A 23,836-nucleotide genomic window follows, 5' to 3' on the forward strand; every position below is an offset into this window, starting at 1 on the left:
AGAAATATTAAATTAGTCAAATAGAAAAAAATATTCAAATGAAAATTTTATAGAAAACTACTTTATAGAAATATTTTAAAAAGACAAATCAAAATATTAATAAAACATTGATAAAATTGACAAAAAAAAGTATTGTAATAAAACAATAAATCCATTCACATGATTCACTCTTTTTACAAATGTTAAATTAATGATCAAAATGTTACAACTTGATCCTCCGGTGAAATAACAAACTTCTCTCTGGTGACATATGCAGGACTGATCCAATCCATCATTTAGTCTGCTTAAATCTCTCTCCTTTCTTACAATCAACTGCTAGCTTGCATTCAGATCTGCCTCCATCCAATCAGCAACTGGTACCTGCCTTACGTTTATTTCTTTTTTAGATAATCAGTGTCCTTGGATGTAGATCCTAAGAGAGAATCTCTTTCATCATGACCTTAAGGTTAGTTCCACATATTTATAGGTAGGTTTAATGACAGACATTTCAAGGAAAACTCTACCAATCCCCTTGTGTACTAAGATCTGTTACTGCTGCATGAATACATATTAAGTATGTACTGTACATCACTGCATTGACCCAGCACTCACGCCTGCGTTTGTGTGCTTGCATAAATTACATGTCTGGCTTATAAATAAACATCATCAACAAAAGTTAAAAATGCTTCACAATCAGTAGACGACAGCGTGACACAGAGCAAAGCGTTCACAAATAGAACACAGACTTGTTCGTCATCCGTCACGGAGCCAGATGCTACAGGAGAGCTGTGAACAGCAGGTAGAGAGAGCGAGCGAGCGAGCTAGTCATGAAAAGTGGGCAAGAGTAACTGGTAAAAAGAGAGAGAAGGAGAGTGAGACAGAAAACTGTTGGCATCGCAGCATGTGGCACCACGAGTCTGTCTGCCACTGCTACCATATGAGAGTAATGCAGAAAGCTCAAACGCTTTTCACAGGTGACGCGCAGCGTGCAGATACGCACACACACACACAGAGCGGGAAAGAGTTTCTGAATATTCACGGATTCAAAACTCATGAATTCTGAAGAATGTGCAGGTCGCTCTTTTCCATGAAACTATAATGCACGCGGACTGGAGCTTTTAAAGGAACACTTCACTTTTTTTGAAAATAGGCTCATTTTACAACTCCCTTAGAGTTAAAGAGTTGAGTTGTACCGCTTTGGAATCCATTCAGCAGATCTCCGGGTCTGACGGTAACACTTTTAGCTTAGCTTAGCATAGAATTGGATTAGACCATTAGCATCTCGCTCAAAAATGACCAAAGATTTTCGATAGTTTTCCCATTTAAAACTTGACTCTTCTGTAGTTACATCGTGTACTAAGACTGACGGAAAATGAAAAGTTGCGATTTTCAAGACCGATATGGCTAGGAACTATACTCTCATTCTGGCATAACAATCAAGGAACTTTGCTGCCGTACCATGGGTGCAACAGGCGCAATGATATTACGCAGCGCCTGAAAGTAGTCCCCAGCTAGGTATTATAGCTGGGGACTACTTTCAGGCCCTGCGTAATATCATTGCTTTGGTCATTTTTGAGCGAGATGCTAATGGTCTAATCCGATTCAATGATCTATGCTAAGCTAAGCTAAAAGTGCTACCGCCAGACCCGGAGATCGGCTGAATGGATTCAAAAACAGTAAAACTCAACTGTTTAACTCTTGGGGAGTTGTAAAATGAGCCTATTTTCAAAAAAATCTGAATTTTCCTTTAAGTGTCTAAACAGGCAAAATCACCTTAAAAGTTATACGCTGCATTCAAATATGCCTACTTCTCTTCTCTGCTACCAAGGCAGTCATGGCCTAGTGTTTAGAGAGTCGGACTTGTAACCCAAAGGTTGTGGGTTCGAGTCTCTCTACCTTTAAGTATGTGAAAAACAGTAGTAATGTCAAAATTTATTGAATTCTTAAAACAGTAGGCAAAAATTCTGAAGTGTGCATCAGATCACATGAGGCCACGGGAGAGGTTTTGTGAATGGCAGTGAAGCGACACAACCTTTTTTACAGTCTATGGACGCAACAATTGCTGGTCCATCCCATGATGTGTGGATACTGCACACATTCATAATATATTGTATATTCATACTTTCTTTACAGTCAGATAAAATAGGAAGCACTTATTCAAAAGAAATCCCTGCTCAGAGAGTTTGCAATTAGGGGGGCGTTCACAATGTTTTTGTGTTTAAAAATGCAAGACGTAGGGCAGTGCATTGATAAATAACACAAAGCCCATAGACATGTAATTTAAAAGTTGTACTTATTTTAACTTCAGTGCCGCATTTTTAGATTGCCGTGACAAAAGACATGAGGAGCAATGGTCAAACACATCCATCTAGATGTCTAGCATGTTTACTTAAAAAATTTTGAAAGATATATAGCATAATATTTGCCAATATTTTAAAGGCACAATATGTAAGTTTTCGCCGCTAAAGGTTGCATTTTCAAAACAATAAAGGCGAAGCTTGATGATGCTATGAAGGAGGATGTTCACGGATAAGGTAATGAATTATTTTTTTTTTATTACCAGTACCTTCCATAGTTATTCAAACGGCGAATAAATTATACAGAGAATGGGAGCAAAGAACTTGCATTGCCAAAGAACATTATAACTAAATTTAGTCTAGCGCGAGTTTAAGTATTCTAAAGCTGTCTATAGAGTTTGATGAATGAATCTCTTACTTACATCATACTGTAGTGCATCTGCACTTTGCTGTTTATGATGAAGAGAAAATTTGAGTGAGCTGAATTCAGTCAGGGAGCGCACACCTAACAAATGACCCATCTGAACGCCTCTGACTGGCCATTGCATTCATAAGCTCAACAGACTCCTGTGTGATTGGTTATAATGTGCAACACAGTAAAAACGGGTAAAAAGAATCATGGCGCAACATTGAGCAGATCTAAATTTAATGCTGCGGTCAACACTTTTCATTTCATTTTCACTTTATTCACAACAGCCGTAATGGATTTACCGTATTGACCCGAATATAAGACGACCCTGATTATAAGACGACCCCCCTTTTTCAAGAAGTACCTTTTGGAAATGGCTTTTTGAAAACCAAATCTTGTTTTATTAAGAATTTTTTTTTTTCTTAAATTATTTTCAATATTGCATATTTTTTCCTATTTTAATTTTTGTTTTGAATGTATGGTAAATACTGGTAAAATATACCAACAATCACATTTAAAATATACGCTTTTTGATATACCATAAAAATAACAGGTAGCCCATCTGAATTATATAACAATTAGGCTATCCATCTCATAGTAGCCTAGCAAAATTGAATTATCAGTAGAAGTTAAATCTTACTGTAGCCTTCCACAACCATAGTGGATGTAATCACAAATGCTCATTCAATCCCATAATGCACTGTGAGGGTCATGCAGTTATTTCTCAAGCCTCAGCAGAAGACAGTATAAATGTGGTGGTAAATGCTTGTTCACAACCACACTGGCAGCTTTTTTCAGTTTCTTATGGCACAAACTACACAAAAGTGGCCTGTCCTGACGAGTTCACTAACCCTTCTAGTAAACTCATTGTCCAAATGCACTTACTAGTGTAGTTTACTATTTCATGTGGATTATATTAGTACATTAATAAGTTTTAGGGGCGATTGCAGAAACAGCCCATTATACAGTAAGCTTTATGTTACAAACATAGCAACATTTAAGTCACAATTTCTTTTTACATTTCTCTCGCTCCATTGAACAAAGTTGTACGGGTTTGGAACATAAAAAGGGTGAGTAAATACTGAATTTAATTGTAAGGGTCAAAGATAGGATGGAAAACTACAACTACATGTTTTGGGTGCAAAAACTTTAACACTAAATAAATGAAGAGGAATGAGCAGGTGTGCTTAACCCAGTTGGTGGAAACTGCTAATTAATCGAGTGGGTAATGGCTAATTAGTTCCTTCTGAAGTTCATGTCCTAACATCACCTGTTTTTTTTAAAGTTATTGCCAGCCACTTGACATCACAAATTTGATTTAGTGGACTGATAAAGTTTACCAGAGTCAAAAACTGAAAGACTGTGGCAGGGTTCACGCGCACACGGTGGCCACCTCAAAGACGGGCAGCGACGCTCTGGGCCGCTTTAAGGTCATTCGTACAGCCAGCAGTCATTGCTACTTATTCCCAACTGGAAACATACCAGTTGCCCAGCAACAGTGGTGACATCAGCAGCCCTCATCACCAAGCCCCCCACCTCTTCACGGCAGGAGTTGTGTCTTAAAATAGCACACAGATTATCATCAGGTCTCAAAAGCGGCAGCCTTTCTTTCATTTTCTGTGTGTACTGGATGAACGTTGCCGCAGAGGATAATTAAACGACACATTTACTTGCACATGCAAACACATACAGTCTGACTTAAGCAACACACTACAAAAGGCTGTTATGTGGTTAATATAGCCACTAAAGGTATTATTCATTTACTATTATAGTATTTATTCATATTTTGAATTAGCTGCTACTTTTATATTTTCATCCATTTTTGTTATGTGCTTTTGTCATGAGCATGACATTATTTATTCTATTTATCCTTTATTTTTATTTAAGGTTCAGTTTAGCTATTTCAGTTTCACAACTTAAACTTACTTCAGTTTATTCCAAAGGAAACAATTATTCCTTTTTTTTTTAAGTTTAGGTTTTTCAAGTTTTTCATAATCGAATGTATTTTAGTTTATTTCAACTTTATTTCAGTTACCAAAAATGATTTTAATCATCTTAACAATAACAACACTAACTGTGATTAAGTTAATAAAACATAATAATAAAAAAAATAATAACTAAGGATATAAAATCGAATTTCAACATTTTATTAAGTGAATTAAATCAATGTTATTTTGACTGAACAATACATCAATACCATACTGGTTATTGTCAATATTTCAGTATTATTATTATTAATTTATTTATTTTTAATTATCAGTATCAGTCATTATTGGATATTTAATAGTTCATGGTAATTTTGCTAATTTCTCTAATTTTACATGTCAATTAACCTGACACTCACTGATCTTAAATCTTTAAAAATAATAGCATTGTTAAATGTAATCCTAAACCAAACTGAAAAAGACGATTATCCACTGTTCATACTGCATATTATAATCTTGCGATGCGCAAATTCAATAATTTAAAATGACTGAGTTTAGTGTTCAGCTTTTAATTTTTTATTTATTTAGACAAAACAGTAAACCATTTTGAAAATGTCCATATGAAATCACATTGGCCAGAATTACAATTGGCCTTCATGAGTCACTGCAATGGTTGCTTTATGCATGTATGATTTTCAAAATAGTTGTTAGCTGCAGCACCAATATTGACCATGATCAGAACTCAGAATACATGTTATAATAACCCTTATACTCATCTCCACGATGAAGCATCCAAACGTATGTGTGTGTAAGAGAGAGAGATATTCTGTCACAGCTGCTTGACTTCTGATATTGCAAGCGTGAGCCTGGGGAGGTTTGAGCGGGTAATGACATAGATAATGAAGGTTCAAATCACTTCCACTTTATTTCAGAAAAGCTAAAATCGCATCAGCGCAACCAAACTGTTGTTATACTACACCTCATCAGCTCTTCTAATCAAATCTTGCTCTGTGCCGCTGAACAATTCAAACACGCTGTGGCATTTGTGTGTTTGCATGCCGAGGTGGAGATGTGGCTGTTATTACAAGTCATCTAATAATACGACTGGTCTTGATGCTTTTAATCATGAATTGGATGGAGACAGAGTGAAATTATAAATGGAGAGCAGGACACACACACACACACTGTGAGGACAGAATCATTTATCACATGAAGCACTTTGGCCTCTCTGGTCCTGTGCTTACTCACATACGGATCCATCGTTTTTTCCGTTCACGAATCAATACGGATCTGTCACCGGTTTTAAATTTGTGCCATCAAATGACACAAAGACTTTACCAGTACCGACTAGAAAGATGGATATGAGAGCGAGGGGAGAGGTGATTCAGTTCATCTTGTATAAATATTCTCCGGTCAAGCTAGGCACCTGTTTATTTCTCAATGATATTTATGAGCTGAACATGTTTTGCAGCCAGTATAGAAAGGAGGAGTAACCCAATTTATTATACATGCGATGGTTTATGCATCATGCTGGCAATAGGGGTTATGAATATCAAAAGAAGTGTCCTGTATTTCAGACAATCCATTTCAGGTTTGCCAGAGAAATAAGGGCGACTTTATGGTAAGGAACTCAGCATTACAGCACGCATAAAAATAAAAAACAGAAAGTTGCACCTTTTTCCATTTGCCAACTATTTTAGTGGAGCATAAAGAAACTAAAGTGTTTCAATCAGTTAAATAATAGTTTTTTTATAATATTTGGTTTTACTGTATTGAGTTATTTACTTTCAATGTATATTATTACATCATGTGCCTTTTTTGTCCGACTTGTGATTTTATTATCTTTTCTTTTTAAAATTGCAATCTTACTTTTTAGTATGTCAATAAAGTTCCAATAAAAAAAAACTAGAAAATCAAATTATATAAAGTACTTTTTGTTGTAAAGAGATTATCTGTGTCCTGTCGCTGTCATTGTGTCGCACTGTGGAGCTACTGTCACTAAAACAAATTCCTCGTATGTGCAAACATACCTGGCAATAAAGCTAATTCTGATTATGATTCTGATAAAGTACTCATTTGTTAAGCAGTCATTTTCGCAAACTTGCAAAACATACTTAATTTTTACATTCCAAAATAGTTATTTTAACCCTCTGAGTTGTTCGCATGGCGGTCAAAAATGGCTGCTTTTATAGGGGGGTTGTTTGTTTGTTTTATTATTATTATTATTATTATTATTTCAATGGTTTTTCAAGATGAATGTACTATATTTTAGTTTGATAATGTTTTTTATTTTAATATTTTGTATTTTTAGGGACTTATGGTACTGAATTATATTTATGGAATAGTTATGATCCATTTATTACCTCTTAACCACTTTTGTTTGTTTGTTATTTAAAAAAAATAATAATAGAAGTTTGTTTACTATTATTATTATTATTATTATTATTCATTTTTTTTTTTTTTTTACTCTAAAACTGCAAGAAAATCAATGGCATAAATCTAAGCAAGTTGTGTTCCAAATTTGAGGTTGATGTCTAAAAAAAAAAGAGCTTTCAGTAAGATTTTGTTTGGGCACAGTTCCAAACATTTCTAATAAATGAAATTTACTTTCCATTGCACTCAATGTTTTTCCTGGATTTTTCAGTAAATAACTACATTGTAATATGCACCTTTTAAAAACATACTCTAACACAGCCAAGTTTGGGATAAGTAAGACTTTTGTTTTGTTTTTGATCGGAAGTCTCTTATAAGTCAGCTGAGAGGAATCATATTGTGCTAAGCAATGGCATAAATATCAGCTGATATCAACAGATATTACAAAACAACTGACCCACAGGATCACCCTTCATCTTAGGCTTTGTTCAGACATTTTTTGGCATAATGGAATGAAATCCATTTATTTGTACTCTGAACAACAAATAAACTTCTATGCTGTTTTTACAAATTCAATGGACTACAGACTGAATCTGAAAAACGGCACCTGAATCAGTGTGAACAATGCCTTAAAAGAAAAGACAAGACGACGACAAAAGAAATGAACCACAGCGTAATTTTAAGACAGTGACTCACCAGTTTGCCACCAGTGATCCAGCACTGAGACTCCAAAACTCCTCTTGGCCCATTCGAGGGTCTCTATATCACAGCGTTCCCCGGCTACAAACAAGTTCCTCAGCCTGCCAAAAGAAAAATACCAGCTCTTAGAAAGTGTGTAAACTTCAGAGCAGCTTCATGTGTCCCTAAAGACTTTGCAGCAAAGAAATGTGAAAAGCAAGAATGCAGGTGTGCATTAAATATTTATTGAACTCATTCTTGTAGTAAAAAAAACAAGCAGCACTGACAAGCGGTGATTGGATGAAGCACAGTGGGTGTAAAGGTGAGGATTCACTGTTCCTGTCATCAAACTGCCCACAAACCTCAAACAAGAAATGGATTACAATGTAGTGGGTGACCACATCACACAAATCCTTTCATCTGCTCAAGCCTACAGTAAACTACACCTGTAATACCGTAGAGACACTCACAACAGAGCACAGTCAAAACATATTTTCATCAGAGGCATGTTTGAAATGCTGATACTAGGAATAGTGAGTGATTCAATTGAGTTGGTGGCTTGAGAAGCACAAGCTAAGCTGGAAAGTTGATTTATTTTCAGACTGTCTTTGCATTTGCATTAAAGGGATAGTTCATCCAAAAATGAAAATTCTGTCATTAATTACTCACCCTCATGTCGTTCTAAACCCGGAAGACCTTCGTTCATCTTCAGAACACAAAATAAGATATTTTTTTATGAAATACGAGAGCTTTCTGACCCTGCATAGACAGCAAGGGAACTGACCCGTTTAAGGTCCAGAAAGGTAGTAAAGACATTGTTAAAATGACATCAGTGGTTCAACCTTAACTTTATGAAGCTATGAGAATACTTTGTGCGCAAAGAAAACAAAAATAATGACTTGATTCAACAATTCCTTCTCTACAATTTTCTTCTCAACAATTTATACCTGCCAGTCTTCGATGTGCATTCACAACAATACCACAAAACATTAGTGTGCATTCCTCTGATTGTAAACAAGGTGCAGCACATGCATATTCTACGTCAGAATGCCGGCTCCTGTATCAGCAGCATCACACACATGAGTGGTACTGTTGTGAATGCATGCTGAAAGCTCAGATCATCAGAAAGTTCTCGGACTTCATCAAAAATAGCTTAATTTGTGTTCCGAAGACGAACGAAGGTCTTACAGGTTTGGAACGTCATGAGTGAGTAATTAATGACAGAATTTTCATTTTTGAGTCAACTATCCCTTTAAATTAAAAATGATAAAAATACTAAATGTTATTAATAAACTAATAATAATAATAATAATTTTAAAAGGCCTCATAATGAAATATGATTTATTTTTTAAATTTATATTGTAGGCCTAGACCATTATTAAAATGATTTAAATAATTTAACATTAATTTATTCATTAACCAACTAGATTGGAGGGTTTTGACATGGAGTGCATCTTATTCCATTATAAAAAATATAAACGGTTATATAATTTAGTTATTCAATAAACCCCAAAATAATTGATGCAAACATTGACCTTTAAAAAATATGGCACAGTATATACAGTATGGTATTAAAATATATATATATATATATATATATATGTACTGCAACAATGCATTTTATTATTTTTATACTAAACTGGGGACAACCATTTCAAGATTTTTACCAAACCCCACACACGGTGAAAATACAGATTTGCCTTATGTTGCTCCATATTATTTACACATTTTGATAAACCAGTTGGGAAAAAAGCCATTAATATTGAGATTAGTATTTCCTGCATTTGGAAGCAAAAGTACCAAAATAGACCAAAATTTCTGATACAGCTCGAATTTTAAGTAAAATGCTTCATGGCTAATGTTTAGTCAAATAATTTATATGGTTATATCAATTGAGAATTCACCAAGATGTAGTGGATCTGAATGAAACTGATTTGGCACTGAATTTTACCTGCCACAGAAAATTTACTTTAACATGAAAATAACAGTTAGCAATAAAAAAAATTAAAATAACTGAATCTTTCTGAGTCACTGTTTATGAGCAAGTAACAGTATAACAGCTGAGTTCCTTTAACTGTTCCATTCCAGGGTCAAACAATGCAGAAACTATTCAATTACCTGGAGTCAAGGTCACATGCTTGTGATCTGCATTACAATAAGCTGGAGGTCGTTCACTAGCACACACACAGCTTCCCTCCTCCCTCACGCCTGTCGTGTTCAGAGGCACAATCAGAGCCTGTTTCTCTGCTTTTACATGCCTGGAAAAGGTCACTTGACTCAAACATAGCCAATTCATTAAATATTGACTTTCTTGCAAGCCACATGGAGGATTATTCCTCCCTATTCATGAACTTTATGCTTCCAACGCACCCACCAGCAACTATTCAGGTGTGCAAGGGGCATTTATGCAATTTCCATACAGTCATGCTGCAGAAACGCTGTGAAAGCACAACACAAACTTGCTATTACAGTTATGTGGAATGTGTAAAGGCAGCCTTAATTTGATATTTAATGACACAACATTGTCACAAATGAGTCAGATTGCAGTTCCTCTAAGGAAAAAAGCTAATGAAAACATGAAAAAGAGGCACTGATGTGTATCAAGACAGGATCGTACATATTGTGTGATAGTGTGTACTTGAGTGAAAGGTTGTGCTATCACTTTTGCATCTGCAATAAAGTCATCCGTTTGCATCAGTGTTTGTGTTTACAACTCCACGGATGTATTCAGGAATCCAGGTGTGCGTTTCTAATGCAGCGACCTTCTGCAGGTGCGCTTTAACATCAGCCTTATGATCTTTGTCGAAAGAGCAGATCCTGATCTTACAGCGTCACTGCTGAATCTCTGAGCTGGAAAATTCTATTGAGTGGAGTCGCGCCCTCTGGCACGCATTTAAACCCATGCTGAGAGCCGCAGGTTACAGCGAGGACGCGCGAGACACTGAGAGCCTGTGGTTTTGAGTGAAAGTCACACATTGCACGGCTCCTTTGGGTCGAGATAAATTGCCCTTTCTTCCGTTTCACATTTGAGAGCGTCTTTCGTGCTCATTTAGGTTACAAAAAAGAAAAGTGGGTTATATATTCATTAAGGGTCATTTTAAAGATGCATAGCATAATAATAGCTGATATAGCCAGAGCAAAATAAATCCAATTTAAAAGGAAATAATGTCTTTGTTTATTTTTCTAGTGAAAAAAATACATAATAATTGCTACTATGATTTGCATAAACAGAGTGGGGAAAAAAACAAGCGATTTTCATACAGCATAAATATTCACGAGGTGTCAAAAAATGGCAAAGCCATTGGACAGTAATAATGTTACAGTATTTTCTGATCTAGCTGGGTCCACTATGATGGTAAAATTGTTTTGTTTTTTTATTTTCCAAGGCATATATTCATGCCTATATCACTAGGGCTGGTAATCGGGTTCTATACTTTTAAGCACCATCTCATACTATTGAGTATCGAAAAATGTCTTGTTCGATACCAACTTTAGATACCTAAGGGATTCATCTCATCAACATCAGTGAGCCAATAAGCATGCAGCATGCTTGATGTGCCTAAACCAAGCCAGGTGATTGTCTCTTGTGAGGCAACACCCTGTATTGTTATGAAAAATAGGCAGAACCTCATGAAAATCACATACATATCATATACTGTCGTAATCATGCGTTTATTAGCTTCATGGTTCCTACATTTCACTGCTGGTTATACTCTGTATAACTGTGTATGTGACAAATAAAACTCTTGAATCTTGTTTCATCCAAAGAAGTGTTTTTTCTGGGTTTCTTCTTTATAGAACTGAACGTGGAAATGCAATGCACATTCATCATTTGAGACAAGGCGGGTTATGAACGTGTAATATGATTGACATATGAGCAGCAAATGAGTATCCTCTGAGCCAGAACAGCGATTACGGAAGAGAAAACAAAAGGCAGAGAGCACTGGAATCAGCTAATGCTCATCAGTAAATTAGTGGAAAATGAAGAGAGATGATTATTGTAAGCTGTGCATTTTAAAACGGAAAACACACTGGTGTAAACAGCCTAAAAGATGTGGAAACTGACTACCATTTGAACTTTATTAAAACTATTTGCGCTGATTTATTGTTGTTGGTTACATTTTGTTCCTTTCTGCTTTTTTGTGCAATGTAATCTTGTTAAAATGGATTTTATAAAATTGGTATTGAAAAAAAGTATCTTTCAAGAACCAGTATCAAAGTTAATGTATCCATACACCATATATTAAAAACTGTTTTTTCTTAAGTTGAAATATACTTGAAATATCATTGTGTCATTTAACCTGCCATAATGTACTGCAGGCTTTGCAAAGAACCTGTTTTTGATAAATGGAGTGGTTAAAACAATATTGGACTCGGGTCACAAGTAAAAGTGCAGCACATTACATAGGAGGTGTTAAAAAAACCACAGCAAGTAACAGTTAGTTAGAGGGTCAAAATTATGCTGTACTGTAAAGCTAAAATCTTTGTTATTTGCCCAATGAAACTTGACTAACATTGTAAGTGCATCTCAGGGATAAGCGAAATAATAAGATTCTTTTTCTTCTGGAAATCAGTGGTTATTTTCTCTGATGTGTGAGCTTTCATCCCATCTATTAACTGGACGTTTATGTAAATGATTAATGGCCATGTGACTGAGCCTTTAAAAGGGCACTGAATAGTTATTACTAGGCAGAGTATCATTTAAATGCAGGGAACAAAAGGAATTGCTGCTCTATAATGCAGATGTGCTTAAGCTTAAATCAAAGCCATAGCCAATGTATAGAAGCACTATATAGCTTTATTGAAACACATCCCTTACTATCACCATGGTAACTGCACTTTTTTTTCTCCCAATGCACTGTCACCCAAACAGCAACAGTGTTTGTAGAAGCAAAATCCACAGCAGAATCAACACTCTAATGGCATTTTGAGTAAACTACGGGTGTTTATCGTCAAAAGATCCATAGACTGCATTTGCTATGTTTCCTATAGAAAGTGATGATTTGAGGGGCAAAACAAAGCAGTGTAAACAGACATAATATTAAAATTGGAAAACTGTGTATTTAGAGCTTTTATTTTTTTGTGTCTACAATGTTGCTCTGTAAACTCCATCTAAGCAGGGAAATGATTTAACTAAAAAGAAAAAAAGTACTTTACCAAGCTCTGCAATATTTAAAAAAGCCAAAAAAGAAAAGGACAAGTTTATGAAAGCTAAAATAAATGTTATGAATAACTGCAACTGCATACCCTGCTTCACTGTTACTTACTGACATCACCATAAACATTTCTGGCCATTTATTGCCAAGTCCCGTCCATCTGAGATCTCACCCAATGAGCTAATAAAGAAGCCTGACTTTTCTGTGGGAAAGAAATATACAGACTAAAAGCCTGGGGCCCGTTCTTCGTACGTCGCTTATTACATCTGAGATGATTTGAAAGATTCCAGATCTTCTAATCCTGATAACTGATCTCTGGCTAATTTGGTTCTTCAAACTAATTTGCGTATTAGATTAAAATATCTGCACACAATATATTTCATATTTTGCATTATATAACAGCAAAACACATAGCATTTATTGTCAAGAAATAGCACAAGAACACTTTTCAAAGAAACTATTAAAAAAAAAAAAAAAGCAAAATATGAAGTAACAGGCATATTGTTCAAAATTAAAACAAAAAGTCTTGGGACACCTTGTTGTCAAATGTGTCAATATATCAATAAATAGTGAATTTGAAGGAAGCATCATCCATCTATGAAAAATGTCCCACTTTTTATCCATGATAAAAATAATTGTAAAAAGTGGTTCAGAAAAGTTAGTTCTGAAAAAAGCTGAATTACTTGCCACTTGATATTATCTATCAAACGACATTTAGATATTCTTAAGTGTGACTGAAGTGTCCAAAATATTTTTGGAACCACTGTATATACACCGGCAGCCAAAAGTCTGGAATAATATTGATTTGTTTTAATGTTTTTAAATGCAAAAATAAGAAATGTTTTTTTAGCAGCAAATCAGCATATTAGAATGATTTCTAAAGGATTATGTGACACTAATGGCTGCTGAAAATTCAGCTTTGCCATCATGAGAATAAATTACATTTTAAAAAAATATTCAAATAGAAAACAGCTATTATAAATGTTAATAATATTTCACAATATTACTGTTTTCAATGCATCAAATAAATGCAACCTTGGCGAGTAAAAGAAAAATCTTAATTATTCCTAACTTTTGGCCAAAAAGTAAACACAGAGAGATTATTTGTATATAAATAAAACACGTCATACATTTTTAGTTGAAGCCTATGTAGAAAAAAATAAACACTTTTTATATGATTTGCTGCATATGTTACATGTTGTTAGCTATTATATGAACAGGTACAGATTTGTGGTTACCTGCTGAGTGGGTACTGTTTCCCGTGTTCTGCCTGAGGGTCTTGTTGGCGAATGGCTCTGATAGCAGTGGGAGCGGTATGCTCAGACATCACACGGAAAAGGGCCCCAGGGTCCGGAGTCCCCACAGGTTTTCCCTGCGGAAACAACAACTGCTTATAGCATCTGAATGCATAAATGAAAGACCAATATCTTTAAAAAAACATGTAAAATGGGTTAATATAAGTCTTAAATTAATATTATGCAATGCTAAAAAAAATGTAACAAAATGAGTAAAGATTTTTGGAAAAAAATTTTTTTAAATTCCTAGAGAAAGTTGCAGCATTGTAGTTCTTACAGAAGATGCTAAAGTGCGATATTTTGTGCAGCCCTTTGTTGCAATTTTTCCAACATTTTGGAAGTGTACACAAGTCTTCCAGACTGGATCAGATCAGATCAGATTTGCTCTGTTTGACAGAAACATGGCTAAAACCAGATGAATACATTACTTTAAATGACTCCACCCCCCAAGATTACTGCTATAAAAATGAGCCACGTCTGAAAGGTAAAGGGGGAGGTGTTGCTACAATTTATAGCAATATTCTCAGTATTTCTCGGAGGGCAGGCTTTAAGTATAACTCAAAGTTATGGTGCTGCGTATAACATTATCTAGAGAAACACGTGTTAGTGATAAATCCCCTATGATGTTTGTACTGGCTACTGTATACAGGCCACCAGGGCACCACACAGACTTTAAAGAATTTGCTGTTTTTCTGAGTTAGTACTGGCTGCAGATAAAGTCTTAATTGTTGCCGATTTTAATATCCATGTCGATAATAAAAAGATGCATTAGGATCAGCATTCATAGACATTCTGAACTCTATTGAGGTTAGACAACACGCTTCAGGACCTACTCATTGTCGAAATCATACTCTAGATTTAATACTGTCACATGGAATTGATGTTAGTGGTGTTGAAATTCTGCAGCAAAGCGATGATATCTCAGATCATTATCTAGTCTTGTGTAAACTCCATATAGCTAAAACTGTAAATTCGACACATTGTTACAAGTATGGTAGAACCATCACCTCTACCACAAAAGACTGCTTTGTAAGTAATCTTCCTGATTTATATCAATTCCTCAGCATATCCAATAGCTCAGAACAACTTGATGTAACACAAACTATGGACTCTCTCTTTTCTAGCACTTTAGATACAGTTGCTTCTTTACGCTTAAGGAAGATCAAAGAAAACAGTCCGACTCCGTGGTATAATGAGCACACTCGCACCTTAAAGAGAGCAGCCCGGAAAATGGAGCGCAGATGGAGGAAAACAAAACTAGAGGTATTTTGTATAGCCTGGCGGGAAAATACCCTATCCTATAGAAAAGCATTAAAAACTGCTAGATCTTATTACTTTTCGTCTCTTCTAGAAGAAAACAAACATAACCCACGGTATTTATTCAATACAGTCACTAAATTAACGAAAAATAAAGCATCAACAGGTGTTGGCATTTCCCAAAAGCACAGCAGTAATGACTTTATGAACTACTTTACTTCCAAGATCGATTCTATCAGAGATAAAATTGTAACCATGCAGCCGTCAGCTACTATATCGCATCAGATAGTGCACTATAGATCCCCTGAGGAACAATTTCACTCATTCTCTACTATAGGAGAGGAAGAATTGTATAAATTTGTTAAATCATCTAAACCAACAACATGTATGTTAGACCCTATTCCATCTAAACTACTAAAATAGCTGCTTCCAGAAGTCATGGGTCCTCTTTGGCTATTATTAATTCATCACTGTCATTAGGATATGTCCCCAAAACCTTCAAATTGGCTGTTATTAAGCCTCATTAAAAACCACAACTTGACCCCAAAGATTTACAGACTGATCTCAAATCTCCCTTTTCTGTTAAAGATACTAGAAAAGGTAGTATCCTCGCAATTATATTCCTTCTTAGAGAAAAATAGTATTTGTGAGGAATTCCAGTCAGGATTTAGACCGTATCATAGTACCGAGACTGCTCTCATTAAGAGTTACAAATGACCTGCTTCTATCATCTGATCGTGGTTGTATCTCTTAATTAGTTCTACTGGATCTTAGTGCTGTGTTCGACACTATCGACCACAACATTCTTTTAAATAGACTAGAGCACTTTGTTGGCATTAGTGGAAGTGCATTAGCATGGTTCAAATCGTACTTATCTGAACGCCATCAGTTCGTAGCAGTGAATGAAGAGGTATCATATCGATCACAAGTGCAGTACGGAGTACCTCAAGGCTCAGTACTAGGGCCGTTACTTTTCACGCTTTACATGTTACCCTTGGGAGATATTATCAGGAGACATGGTGTTAGTTTTCACTGTTATGCTGATGATACTCAGCTCTATATTTCTTCGCGGCCCAGTGAAACACACCAAATTGAGAAACTAACGGAATGCATAGTCGATATAAAAAACTGAATGACGAGTAACTTCGTACTGCTAAATTCTGAAAAAACAGAGCTGTTAATTATCAGACCTAAAAACCCCACATGTAATAACCTAGAACACTATCTAACACTTGACGGCTGCTCTGTCAATTCTTCCTCATCAGTTAGGAACCTAGGTGTGCTGTTTGATAGCAATCTCTCATTTGAAAGCCATGTTTCTAGCATCTGCATTTTTCCATCTCAAAAACATATCTAAATTGCGACCTATGCTCTCAACGTCAAATACAGAAATACTAATTCATGCGTTTATGACCTCAAGGTTAGACTACTGTAATGCTTTATTGGGTGGTTGTTCTGCATGCTTGATCAACAAATTACAGTTGGTCCAAAATGCAGCAGCTAGAGTCCTTGCTAGAACCAGGAAGTACGACCATATTAGCCCGGTTCTGTCAACACTGCATTGGCTCCCCATCAAACATCGTATAGATTTTAAAATCTGCTTAATTACTTATAAAGCCCTGAATGGCTTAGCTCCTCAGTACTTGAGCGAGCTCTTATCACATTATAGTCCTCCACGTCTGCTGCGTTCTCAAAACTCTGGCCATTTGATAATACCTAGAATATCAAAATCGACTGCGGGTGGCAGATCCTTTTCCTATTTAGCACCCAAACTCTGGAACAATCTACCTAATACTGTTCGGGAGGCAGACACACTCTGTCAGTTTAAATCTAGATTAAAGACACATTTCTTTAACCTGGCTTACACATAACACACTAATACACTTCTATTATTCAAATCCGTTAAAGGATTGTTAGGCTGCATTAATTAGATCAACCGGAACCGAGAACACTCCCCATAACACATGATGTGCTCGTTACATTATAAGAATAATGGCATCTACGCTAATATTTGTCTGTTTCTATTCTATTTCTCAGTCCGTGTCCGGATCAGATGGTGGATCGGCGTCGGGAGATGATATATGTGGTCCTGATCGTTGGCGGAGGCCGGACACCTGGATGAGCCTCGGGGACATATCCCCAGTCACCGTAGCCACCCGATCCGGTCCGTATCCAGCCCAGATGGTCACTGCAGTCACCAGATCCAGTCCGTATCCAGATCAGATGGTGGATCAGCACCCAGAGACGACCTCTACAGCCCTGAACGTCAGCAGAAACCAGGACACCGAGATGAGCGCCAGAGACAGATCCCCAGTGAGGACCCCGCCACTTAGACAGCCATCGGGAAAGACCGCTGGAACCAGTTGAGCCCTTACAATCTGACTTTGCTGCAGTTGGAATTGAACTGCTGGTTCGTTTGGCCAGAGGAGAACTGGCCCCTCGACTGAGCCTGGTTTCTCCCAAGGTTTTTTTCTCCATTCTGTCACCGATGGCGCTTTGGTTACATTGTTTGACATTGTTAAAAGCGCTATATAAATAAAGGTGACTTGACTTGACTCGACTGGATCAGCATGGGCATTTGCAGCGGTTGGGGAGTGAATATTAAATCAAGGCTGTGTTTGAAATGGAGAGTGGCTTGGAAAGGTGCCTGGGTGGCAGATGGGCCAAACGTATGGCAAAGAAACAGAATAATACTGTTGCAGAGAGATTGCACATTCAAGTAGCATTTCACAACACTGAGCTGTTCAAATATTCATGTTGCTGCCACGTTTCTCAGAGAGAATGCTCTCAAAACTAAACAATGACTTCATATTAGTGGGGACAAATCAAATGGATCACACATGAATCTCTCATCTCATTTCTAGAACAGCGTTTGTGCCTGTTTCAGTGAGGGGAAAAAATGGCCAGTCGATTTCAAAGTTTTGAGAAATGCTTGGATATGTCTTAGGCAAGCTTTGAACAAAGAAATGAATAATTATTGTGACATTTGAGTGTTGTTATAGAAACAAAAAGATCCGGTCTATGGCTGATTCCAAATAAAGAAAGTGTCTGTACAACGTCTTGCAAGGAATAATTTTTTAACTGAACAAGAAAACAGGTTTGTACTTGATTTGCAATGTACAAAACAAGAATCTGCATCCGCCGCATGTCTGTGTCAATCCGTAATTGGCAGGCATTTAATATTTGTTTTGTTTTTCCAACTGCGTCACTTCTTTTCATGTAATATAAAACACCACACTAAGGAAATTTTTTGGTAGCACTTTATTTTACAGTCCTGTTACTTATGTACCTACTATGTACTTATTATAGTAATTACAATAACTAGTTAATAACTAGGTACTAACCCTGAACCTACCCCTAAACCTATCCCATGTAGTTACCTTATATTACCAGTACTTTCTTAGGTAGGTACATTATAAGTACAAGTAAGTTCACGTACTGTAAAATAAAGTGCAACCAATTTTTTTTTAATAAAAAACAAAGATTACTGTTGTACATTTTACAAGAAAATACTGTTCAGTCTTTTAACTTAAAAATGTCATGTTTAATTCAATTCATGTTTAATGTTATTTGTTGTTACTTTGTAATTATTTGTGAAATTTACTAGACATTTCTGAGTGAAAATTGTATCAAAGTAAAACATAAACCCATTTTTTCACTTTAGGGTTATTGCTAGAGAGCTAATTGGTAATTGTTAGTGTGATCTGGGTGGTTACTTACTGGAGAAAACAATATGATGACTGGTTGCTTAGAAAGTAAAAGTCCACCTATCCTGTCATCTTATCCTGAAAATTGTCATCCTTTACTCCCCCTCATTTGGTTTCAAATTGGTATGACTTTTTATTGTAACACAAAAGAAGACACGGTGGGTTCCAAACAAAATCGGATCCCATTAACTTTCATTTTATGGAAAAACTATTTTTCAAAATATCTTTACAGATCTGGGATGAAATGAAGGTGAATGATGAAAAACATTTTCAGTTTTGGGATCTTTCTTTAACCCCAAGCATTAGCAATGATAGGTGAAGCATGTTATGCAGAAGTTCTTAAATTGGAGTCTTTGGAAATTTTATAGAAAAAAAGGGTAGAACTTTAGTATAGGGACCAGTTCTCACTATTAACTACTGTATTTCCTTATTGGCATTTCTTTTATTAATATATTGACTGTTTATTAGTACTTATTCTGCATGAGCATATTCTACATCCCTAATCCTACCCAATACCTAAATTTAACAACTACCTCACTAACTATTAATAAGCAGCAAATTAGGAGTTTGAGGCAAAATTCGTAGTTAATTGTTAATGGTGAGAATTGGACCTTAAAATAAAGTGTGACCAAAAAAGTTATGAAAAAAAATGTCACACTGAACCAACATATATTGTGATATGCACTACACACAAACTTCATTATTACACGGCTGTCTGAAATTCTGATTGGTCAATTGCAACCATTTGAGGTTAGTTATTCTCCAATAATGACCACCATCAATCGCACCACTGTATAACAATTGCTCCTTCAGGTATCTGAGGTCGGATGCTTTCATGTCTCTCGTATTGCTCTATAGTCATACTCTCTCATTTCATGTAAATGCAGCTGCCATAATCTTGCATCTCAGTTATCGACTGTAACCACAAGACTTGAACAGTAGAAGTTATAGTAGTAAGCCTAAGATAATAATGTTTAAGGTGTTTGTCTAGTTGCTAGAATGATTGTTTTGTACACTGTAAAGAATTATAAGATGACAAAAAGGTTTCAAAACTGTTCCTCTCAACTCAATATTGCACGTCCCCATCAATATTCATGTGGTGAAAAGCTGCCTAATATGGTACAAATCCCTTAAATATCCACCTTGTTTGAACTTGTTAGTTTATCTAAGCTCAAATCTGGAGGTTCATGAGCTAATAAAATATTTCACCTCAATAATTTGTGCCTAAATATTTACAACCAGCTAGATGCACATTATTCCTTAAATGATTAATATTATTTTGAACTAATGATATATATTTCCAAGATATTACTTTAATTTTTTGGGGGGGGGCTTTAGACCTGTATAAACAAAAAATAAATGCCAGACAATGACAATGCCTTTGTAATAGTAATATTAATATTAATATATATATCTATCTATATCATTATATTTGGGTTTACTGGCATCAAAAAGTCAAAAGTATTTCCTTGGCAAACACTACTGCTGAATAAATAAAATCGGGTTTGGCATGTTGACAGGATATAATAGAATAAAACTATTAGGCTTGAATCTACCATGGATGTGCATAATTACAAAAGACATTAATTAAAAGAGACTGAAGGCTTTCTGCTATGGATATTGACATTGTATGAAAGATCTGTTGAAATCAAACTTCCATTACAGCAGACTAATAAATTCTGTGAGCATCTTCCATTTTCTCCTGTGGAGCGAGACAACACATCTAATCAGCAGAGGCGACGCCAGTGCTGAATTCACCTTGACAAGAAACCAAACACACTCTGATCACCTCCCATCAAGTGCAAATGATTTTAGTATTCATGCTGTGATCTCAGTGAGAATAACTAGTTTAAAACTATGAGAGCTGCTCTGTTACAGTACAAAAGCTTATGAAAAGCAACAGCAAATCGAATCCACAACAAACTTAAACTGAGCCAGTGATTCAGGAGGTTTGCTGTAGAGATTCAATCATCCTTGCATCCAATCCCTAAGAGAAAAGACTGCTAGAGCCTAAAAAAATTCACAGTACAGACTTAGGAGACCTCAGTTCAGCATGAGCGTCAGGATCTGGTAAACCACAACAGCAGATAATTGAGTGTTAGCTGGTGCGGTCCATAGGTCAAATGCTGTAACATTCACACTCCTATATCCACACTCCTTATATGTCCCATACCTCGTAGAGCACAGTGGTGTTGCCATGTAGAAGTGGACCGTAGCAGATATAAGAGTGGCCCACCACCCTACCAAGGTCAGACGCGGCCCACCAGACCTGAGAGAGATGTGTGGATTAAATGGTGTGAGACAGTGTGTAAACTTTTTTCAAGGGGTCATGTCATACATTTATCACAATTTTTTCCTGTTGTTCCAACCCTGACACAGTCATTATTCCGTGAACAAAAAATATTTGTAAATAATTTTCATGTGTATATTTTCCATAAACAGGCAGTTTTTTGCCACTATTCGTTTAAGACAACAATGTAAACACTCTCTTCTCACACAAAGAAATTTAACACATTTTTTACGCAAAGTAGTTTGTGCTGCTCCATCTTTGCAAAAACAGCATTACATTTTGACAGGGTCAACCAAGGTTAGACCAAAAACGTGTTAAAAATTAACTTTCCGAAGGTGCCACCAAATTAGTGAAATTTCGGCTGAAATTTGCAGGCAAAAAGGTAATGTAACAGTGTGTGGTTTTAGTAATCGGCACTCGATGAAAGAGTGAACAGTAATTAATTAATAAGAACAGGAAACAAAACCAAATAAGGCAAAACAGGAACTCAACAGGAACACACACGTAACAGGTCTATTGTCTAATGTTAATAGTAAATAATAGTATAGTTAATAGTTAACAGCTCACACAGAAGTCACTTTCAAATCATGTTTTCTTTTGGTCAGTGTGGCAAATTTACATGATTAGGCCATAGTTCAATTAGGACATTTAAGTAATTTTTATAAACATGCCTTAAAAAACATTACTGGTGTGCATCTTGAGACAAAACAAAGGCACTTGTCTATTTAAAGATCAGTCAATGCAAGTTTCTTTCAGTTGAAACAGCTCAGACTAACATTTTAGTCTGGAACTAGGCTTAAGCCTTGCCTGTGAAACCGGGGGTAAATGAACCATTTCACCAACACACTTTTTCGACTGGGGAGAAAGTGTTTTCAAAGTACATCAAATTTATTTTCTCAAAACATTAAGGACAATTTAATTGACCCATTGTGAACATCACAGATCACAACCTACCTCATCAGGAGCAGTTCCAGTTTAACATCACGGCATATCCTCCTGAATCTCTGACTACACCCTGATGAGAACAAAAAGGAAAGAAAAAAATTGTGATTCCTTTATAATATTATTATGCAGTTTAAATTGTAATCCTCCATTAACATTTAAATTAGGGATTTTTTTTGTAACATCCGTTTATGATCCTTGATGGTCGTTGGAACTTTATGTCTTAAGAAACGCCTTTTAGCCTTTTGACATTTGCATATAATTCACAGACCTGGCCCCATATTCGACCTTTATATGGGTGCTAAATTGCCAATGGTTGCCCCCCACTGTCAAAAGGATGTTAGACTTGGCGATTTAACTTCGGACCAATCAACCCATGGCTGGAATGACGAAGTTTTCAGTCCTAAAGGAATTCATCAAGAATCTACGCATTATACATGCAGCAGGACAATATACTCAGCACCAAAAAAACCAATATGCAAGTAACCGCTTGTTAACTATTTAGATGCGCTTCTAGGCTTCGACCCCTTTTGATTAAGGTGATGTAATTCTTTGATGGTTCTAACAGGTTGTGTTTAGCAGATGTAAAAATCCTGCCATTATGTTCTCTCTTGCACGCAAATGTTCTCTCTCTCTCTCTCTCTTGCTCTCCCCATGTCTTTTGTGTGTTGGCATCTATGTTTAATGTGTGTATGTTTGTGTTTAGTTCAATGTTGCATGTTCCCCTGTAGTGTAGTTTAATAAACATCCATATGTATTCACGCTTGGTTGTCTGTGTCTGCGGCTCACAGATGGTCACTTTAACGTTCCGGTTTGGTTACATGCTCTATGAGCAATGTATTAGTGAGGAAATTATTTTTCGTGACCAGAGAAATAATTTTCCTTAGAGTCAATAGACGATTAAAACTGTCTGTACTGCGGACAAATAAATCATTTTATTGTACTATTAATGCTACAGTTAATTTCTGAAGATGAATATATAATTGATAACAACCCGTTATGATTAATTATGTTCATCTCACTTTGAGCTTATAAATTGTTACATTTTTACGCAACTGTGGAAATGACATGAAATGTGAATTTTTCATTGTCTCTTTATGGTGCAGCAATGCATTAAGCCACACTTTAACTTTTTATTCATGTAAATATTTATACATAATTATTCCATATTTTTCTAATATTCACACCAATGATACTGAGATGGACAGCTTACAAAAGCTATGAATGGAAAGTGGACAATACATTTTTGAAAGATGTTTTACTGTTATTTATGATTAATTTAATTTCTGTCATGACAACTCTCAGAGGGATTGGCGTGGTAATATACATGACAATGTTAATGTGTTTGGTCTTGGCTAAATAGATCTGCTACGCTGCTGCGGCACAGCAAGTGCCGAGACTTGCTACAGCCAGTACATCCATAACATGCTGCTGATAGCATGTAAGAAATACTGCTGCACATATATCATATGAAATAACCCCCATATATAACATGCATGAATCACCCCGTAGAAGATCTATACAGGTG

General features: G+C 36.0%; 1 pseudogene across 1 annotated transcript in view; it reads right to left on the reverse strand.

Annotated features, from left to right (window-relative positions):
• Positions 1 to 23,836, reverse strand: part of LOC306861829 (acyl-CoA synthetase short-chain family member 3, mitochondrial-like) — a 42,090-nt pseudogene that overhangs the window by 12,582 nt on the left and 5,672 nt on the right. Inside the window, exons 6-9 of the transcript in view lie at positions 22,321 to 22,381; positions 21,250 to 21,345; positions 14,056 to 14,189; positions 7,680 to 7,783 (exon numbers count right to left, since the gene is read on the reverse strand). The product of the transcript in view is annotated as an acyl-CoA synthetase short-chain family member 3, mitochondrial-like (transcript). The remainder of the gene's footprint in view (positions 1 to 7,679; positions 7,784 to 14,055; positions 14,190 to 21,249; positions 21,346 to 22,320; positions 22,382 to 23,836) is intronic.

This window comes from Barbus barbus (assembly GCF_936440315.1).
Source record: "Barbus barbus genome assembly, chromosome: 42".
Taxonomy (NCBI): domain Eukaryota; kingdom Metazoa; phylum Chordata; class Actinopteri; order Cypriniformes; family Cyprinidae; genus Barbus; species Barbus barbus.